Below are 7,895 nucleotides of genomic sequence, written 5' to 3'. Positions count from 1 at the left end.
GATATGCTCATGCCTGTAAATTTATGGTTTGGTTTTTTGAATACTTTGTTCTCGAAATGAGATTCTTTTGCTTTTTTTTATCAAACATGGTAAAAAAAAAACCATCTGTTTCCTCTCTCTGTTGTCCAATTGATGGTACTTGTGATGCCTTTAAACGGGTTAATGTTTCCCTTGTTCACATCGAGAGTGACCAAATGAACGTTCCTCTTATCGTATTAACAAGATGGATTTTTCTGAAAGCTTCGAGGACACAAGTTGTGACATGTCTGGAGATGTTCTAAGATAAGGTGTAGCACATGGCGTCCAGTTTCATGAAACATACATCAAATTAATAATGAAAGTGACAGGGTCTGTTGATGGAGGAGCAGAATTAGCTACATTAGCAAGAGAGCAGCTTGTTTCTTTTCTCGCACATGTTGCTGTTGCCTTGCTATGATGTTCCAAATTGGTTACCACTTGAACAGCACGCTTTTTATTCACATCTTCACTTGTTTCATTTGAAGACAGCAACAAACTTTACTGCCTAAAGGAATGTGGGTCAGAAAAGACAAAGTCTGGATAATGCAAAATGGAGCTGGATGTGCTGAAGGATATGCATTGACACATTCTAAAAAAAAATGTTAACTAAAGTGTTCAAGTTGTGTGTGAGAAAGTATTTCTTTTTCTGCTACTTTGATTCTGACTTTGTATTGGTTCATGATCTTGCAGTGCTTTGCTAAATCAAAAAGTGTTTGATGATCAGATTATTTTACCAAACATTAAGGGTAAATTGTCATCAATGTGTTTATGTCCCTGACAAGTTTATGTTCGGCATACAGAAACAATCATAGCTGTATTGATTTGGCTGTGATTATGTTGATCTACAACATAATGTTGTCCATCTGTACCATGACCTTTTCTCGTACGCTGTGTGTCTACATACGCTCAGAGATACAGAGATGTTAAAGCTGTGTGAGAGGACAGACTGCAGCAGGAGTATTGTAGGGACATTCGCATTTACACACACAGGCATCTCCTCCCTGCACTCCTGAGGGAGGATCCATTCCCTTCCAAACACACACCATCGCCTGAGGGGCAGAGTGACCGCTCAAGCAGCGCCTGCCTCAAAACACACACACACACACACACACACACACACACACACACACACACACACACACACACACACACACAAACACACACACACACACACACACACAAACACACACACACTCATGTGATGCCGTTGGTACATTCAAACTAATTGATTAGAGAATACTGACTGCCAAATGGACTGACCAACTATTAATGATTAGCAGCTAACCGAGCTGCGGGTAAGATCTGCAGCTCTCCAAACAAAAGAGGAATTTCACTCGATGATACATGATAACACTAAGTTATTTACATTAAGGCACAACACCCTTATTTATCTATACTTTGCACATTTTAAAGTCACTCCACATGTTACTGCTTCCTGTATTACCTTTGTGAACAGAGCTGGAAGCCTCATTAGCTCTAAAACACAAAGATCCACACCTACACACGCATGAACACACTCTTAACACTGCTTCCCTACAATCTCTCATTTTCCTTCTGTTTACACCCTTATCTTACTCTAATTTTTGTTCCTCCACCGTTTCTTTCCTCCTCCTCTCTGTTCCTGTTCATCTTAGCTTTATACCTCCTACCTCCTCTGCCTCACATCATCCTCACTAGCTCCTTCTTCCCTCGTTGCAGGGCCTTGTGCCTGACACCTTCCCCAGCCCTTTGACATGCTCCACTTCATGTTACGAGCTTCACACGCCACCTCCCTTGGCTTTGTGTGTGTGTGTGTTTGTGTGTGTTTATATGCGTGTGAGTGCATGTGACCATCGTTTCTTTTTTTTTTGCGCAGGAGGTGAAGGAAGCGGAGGAGAGAATGAACAGGGAGGGAGAGTTTACGCATTTAGCCCGACTTTGTTAATAATTAATGTGTCACAGGTTTGCAAAATTGCCTCGCTGCTCAATCCTCCCCTCTTCCTCCTCTCCCCCTCTGGCTTTCTCCCTTTCTCTCGTTCATTCTGTCTTCTCTCCTCCTCCCTCGTGGCGTGGGCTAACTCACCCTCTCCATCTCAATCTTTCCCCCAAACACAATGCTCGTGCTGCATGCTCTAAAGGAAGAAGAAAATGCAGATGAACGTGGGGAAACAGGCAACAAGCGTCCAGCCAGGATGCCCACTATGACTCTATCTGGCTGACCAACAGTGTGGGCAGACCTGGTGACAGTGTGCTACCATAACAACAGGAAGATGTCAAGCTAGCAGTGAAAACTGGTACCACTGTGAGAGAAAATTTAGGGATTTTTACTGACTCGAATCTGGGCACTTCTCAAACACTTCCACTCCACTTTCCATACAAAATAAGCCACAAATTTGTCTAAATTTCAGAGCCTACTAAACGAAAGACACCGTGGTCATGTCTCCTCCTCTCTCTCCGCTCACTGCAGTGCCCGTCACTTTGCCAGCCGTCTAATGCTTCAGGGTGCTGGACTGCGCAGGCGGCAGGTGACACGGATTTCAATAAAAGGGATTATAGATGTGGGGACTGCGGAGAGGAAAAACAACACATTCAGGGATGCATTTGGGGCAAAAGCATGGCTTAGGAGACTCATACACACTTATAGATTATTATTTTGGTGTTAACTTGTACAGATTTGATTATATTGTGTGAAAAAAGGACTTAAATATTGGACATCAGGAGCCAAAAAAGATGAAGAATCTTTGCATTCACAGAGCTTGACCTGAAGATAGTGTTGAAAAGTGCAAAGAAACACTAAAATGAGAGTGCAAATACTCTTTAAACAAGCTAGAAGATTATTTTGTTAATCACTATGTATTTTTAGAAATGCCATGTTTTCTCAAAACAGTTCTTTTTTGTAAAAAAAAAAAAAAAAAAAAAAACCTTTCTAACATCTCAGGGTTACGTTCAGGACAAATTAATTGCCCTGGACTTTGTGACAACACAAAAATCTATTTTATCCATACCCAGAAGAGGTCTGATCATGAAGTTATGAGTGAACATTCATTTAATAACCACGTACACATATCACCTTGAAACAACCTTCTAAAATAAGCTTTTGTTTGTTAAGTTCTCCAATTAAACTTCAACACACAGAGGCAGAGGTGGCAGCAATTTAAAGGAAGGGACCTCTTGAGCTTCCCTCGCATCTGAAACCTTTCACTGTGTCCATGGCCAGGTGTAGGACTTATGGGTCTCAGTAGGTGGACAGAGGACCACGATGTGACCCGCTCAGGACAGCTGCTGACATAATGAGGCCAGTAAACAAGCATCTGTCCCCAGCACTGAAAAAATGACCCACTCAGACCAGGCCATTTTTTTTCCCCTTCCCCGGCATTGTTAGTGTGACTGGGCTGCTGCAAATGGTCAAACTGGTGACACCTAGAATGAGGAAACTACTGTGAAATTATTAACCTAATGTTAGGAGAGTTAATGATATGAAGTTTGAGTTTTTTAATGCTCATTTAAAAGTGATGGACTTTATAGTTTTCAGTTTCCAGTGGGATGCAGAGCCTGGCTCCAGAGTCTTCTAACTGATTTTTGTCAAATATGAAGCCACAGAATATAAATTTGCTCGATATGGTAAAAGTTTCAAAGTTTGTCTTGTTAAAGATGACAAAAAAAACTGATATAATCTTCATAGACCACTTCACTGAAGTAATGAATATCATCAGTGGAAACTGTTAAATCTTCAGTGTGTTGAATGAGTTTAAGAAAGGACTTTTGATCAGAAATAAAAGCAACACCTTTACCAGGAGAATTTAGATGCAATAGGAAGTGTTTAAGGAATAAAAAGCAGTTTTTGTTTATTAAAAGCTAAATCTCTACCAGTTATTTTTTATTTTAACAAGAAAACTTAATCTCAAAGATTTAAGTTTAAGTTTATTAATTTAAACAGGGACAATACATATAAAAGGTCCCATATTATGCAAATTCACTTTATTAACTCTTTTAGTGAAAGTTGTGGGTCTTTGGCTGTCCTCCCAGCCCACAAAATATTTTATGTAATGACAAAACCTGTACTTAGTAATGCTTGTGAATGTAAAATCCTGACCTAAAATGAGCTGTTTGGATTTTGGGGATTTGCTGACATCAGCGATTCCCGTTTTTGACCAATCAGGAGCGAGTCTGACCTGATTGGTCCACTGGAGCAGATACCCCCTCCCCACCCTCCTCTCCCCGCTGCTGCTCCAGCAGCCACCACTGCTCTTTTTTTGGCTGTAAACAGCCACATAGTTCCATGCTCAAGCTTCCCATCTCAGAAGAAGACAAGCCTAAGTGGCTAGAGTTAATTTATTGAGGAAATGTGCCAGCTACACTCAGTAAAACTATGCATGTGTGTGCTAGTCACTTCACGGCCAACTGCTTTTCCAACTTTGGACAGCACAACAGAGGGCTAGTGAATAGACTGGTCCTGAATCCAGGCGCATTACCAACCATTCGCCAACAAAAACAAACCCTGGAAGGTGAGTATTTTAAATGCTGTGTGCTGTGGAGCAGATGTAAGAGCTTTTCCTCAGTGTCCCCCTTGTCTCTGTGTTAGCTTCAGGATGCTAACTTTAGCTTTAGCGGTTAGCCTGTTGTTTTAGCCTATAATATCACGGTAAACGAGCTTCGCTGTTTTCTAAACATTGTGCACTAGGAGCTCGTGGCGCCGCTCTCAGTGACGCAGAAGAGCGGGGCGGTATCAGCGGTGGCTCATTTACATATGAAGGCCACGCCCACTAAATCAGAGCGTTCTGAACAGAGGGGCTATGAGAGCCTGGAAACAATGCTGCTGTGCTTGATTTATTGGCTTTTTAGACCAAAACATGTTACTACCATTTCATGAAGACATCAATGATCCATATCAAACTGCAGAAAAAGAGCAGAATATGGGACCTTTAATGAACGTATACATGTCAATATGCAAGATTATAGCCAACAGCTAATTTCCATCTTTAGTTCCTTCTGCAGGTTGATGTCAACAACATAAAATAATCAAAACAATAAAACAACAGTTGCAACAAGTAGAACAGTTAGTCTTCATGGCCAGTAGGCAGGAGGAGCAATATGAAGAGAGAAACCATGTGCTTAAAAACACAATTGGACAGAGAGGAAAAAAGAAAAGCAAGAGCAATGAAAAATAGTAGATCATGAAACATACAGACCAAGTGTCAGGGGACCATATGTATTTCACTAGTGTTAAATGATAAAATTAGAAAGAATAAAAAAATCCCGCTTTTGTCATTATCCATAATGACTGGCTTTGAACCTTTTATTGATCTGTTTGTTGTTAATAAAATTTCTTTAATTGCCACATTGCTGTATTCCATTCTGGTCAACCTGTATGTCTGACAGTTTTCTGTAAAGGTGGAAGAGTATTTTTCAAGTATGAAAGCGTGTCAACCATAACATTTGCAGGTGTGGTCTGCATCTCAGGAAGCAGCCCACAGTACGAAGTCCACAGCTGTTTGTTATCTTCAATAACATAATTTTCTCTGCACCTGTGTGTCTTTACATCACAGTGACCCCGCCCTCTTCAACAGGATGAATCACTGGGCGAGGAAAGGGAGAGCCGGTATCTCTGAAACTTTGAAATAGGACACTCCAAAAGGGGAAGACACCTCATCATAAGACTTTTATATATCATACACTTAAAAACAAACGCTGCCACTGATGACTCAGATTACATCTTCTGTGGTAAAATAGTCTTCTCTCTGTATGGGGGAGGCTGAACGGAGGAGACAGAGTGAGAGGAAGGAGAAGTGAGGAGTCTTTTCCTGTAGTATGAGTCATTGTTGGCAACCTGACTCTCCAGTCTGATTGCCTTGTTGAGCTGCTTTTGGCTTGGTGGCGTTCTCTCTGTATCCTCTCCTGAGCGCCTGCTCCATGATATTCATGAGTCTCTGAGCTCCACACTAATCCCTCATGCAGCAGAGGAGAGAGTCACATTTGGAATATTCGTATAACTGTCTGAAATTATGATTTTTTTGAAATGGGAAACTGGATCGAGAGTCAAAGGACCATTGATGTGTGCAAAAAATGATTAATATCTATTCCAAAACCTTCTCTAACAAAGAATAGAATAACTTAGGAGGAAGTTTAATTATCTTTATTGTGAACCTTGATCTCCAGTGACACTTAAAGGATACATGCAAATTTGGCCTCAAAATGAGATATATATCAGGGATGTCTTGACTTTTGACTGAAACTCCAACATGGAAGAGTTGGGATGAGAAGTAGCTTCAGAAAACTAAATATACTAGAGAAATTGTAGCTTTACAGAAGAAAGGTCGACTGTTTGTGAAGATAAACTTACTCGATGCGTTTTCTGCAGACATCTAAAGATAGGTAGTGCCTCTGCCTTTTAAGCTGCACAGAAAGGGTCACTGTAGCATTTTGGAGGAATAAACACTAGAGGAGTCTGTGGGCTGAGCTGAGAGCTAACCAGAGAAAGCCGAGGCCGAGCAGGAGAGAGAAGCAGGGCAGAGAGTACGAGCGGCGTGCAGGGCTGGAGCATTGCCTGGAGGTATGTGGGGGTGCGGCTCCCTCGGCAGCCGTGTGTGTGCCTGCACCAGGGTTTACAATCCATTAGCAACAAACACAGACAGCCTGTGGACGAAGCGACACACAGACAACAAGACAAAGCAGGAAGGTTTGACAGTCCATGAAGAATTAGGTTAGATCATTACCGGCTGCAGAAATGACTGGAACACCTAACAGCGGGGATTGGCAGTAGATTTTTTTTATTTATTTTTTAAATATGTTTGAAATAATCTAAAATGAGCTTTGTTTCATACTTCAGTTTAATTAATATAAATAAGCTTTAAATTATATACAACCCACATTCAGGCAAGTTAAATCAAGCTCTCCTCTTTACATGACTCACTGGTTTTGTTTGGGGGGTTTTCAGCAGGAGTGGTCCCTTTTTAGCAAATATGAATGCATGAAGTTAGTGATTTCGTGAGGGGTTATTCACTTTTTCCTTCAATATCTGACATCCTGGAAGTTGAGACCATCAAATCACCTTGTTTGAAATTTTCTGGAATTGCTCAGCCTCTTCTACATTCACACAGCGATAAATAAAAAGTCTGTGGTGAAATAAAGTCTGTGTTCAGGGACCAAAACCTCTGTCAGGACTTAAATTGATGAAGATGTTTTCTTAATTTGCTTGGGTTTTGTTTTTTTTGCATGTGTTTTCCTAAGTTGTAGTGCTGTGACCTCTCAGGTCCCCCGTAATTATGGCTTTATAAACTTTGACAACACATGCGCAGTGTTTAGAAAGCACACTGCAAAGAAACACACGGTTCTCTTTCCGTCAGTTGTGTTGGGATTTTAGGTGAAAAGTACGTACTTTTGATTTATTTTAAGATTGTATTGCAGTGTATGCACAGATCGCTTCCGCATTGCCGTGAGGTGGCTTCAGCATTTCCAGTTAACAAAAGAAGGAGTAGAAAGTGAGAGTAGACGGTGTTATGATGGCAGAGGTAAATGAGGCGTTTGCTGGAGTTGCCTAAAGTGTCTGTCAATGATATACGGAGAATCTTCCAGGTAGCGAGTACAACACCATGTAGCAAGTTGCATAAAGACTTTAAAATGTACGTGTTTTTATTTCTTTGGAGCTTTGAAGGTAATTTGCTAACACTAGCTTGCCTGAGCTAGAAGACTTGATTTTGTGTTTAAATTCAAGAGCTTCAGGTCAATCATACTTTAAAGCAGTTTTTCCTAAACTTTTGTTGCAGGGCCCCCTTTTTGGGGATAAAAATATTTTCAAGCAGTCTAGTTTAATATGTACTCATGCGCTGTTGATTCGGACTGTAAGGAACGTGTGTCTGTCAAGATGCTGGGTGTCGAGATGCACAGGAACATTTTGATGA

Source organism: Halichoeres trimaculatus, unplaced genomic scaffold (genome assembly GCF_033239565.1).
Source record: "Halichoeres trimaculatus isolate MK-OKI-2021-1 unplaced genomic scaffold, fHalTri1.1 fHalTri1_scaffold_6, whole genome shotgun sequence".
NCBI classification, from domain to species: domain Eukaryota; kingdom Metazoa; phylum Chordata; class Actinopteri; order Labriformes; family Labridae; genus Halichoeres; species Halichoeres trimaculatus.
The sequence above is the reverse complement of the archived record's forward strand: the minus strand, read 5'-3'. Positions refer to the sequence as shown.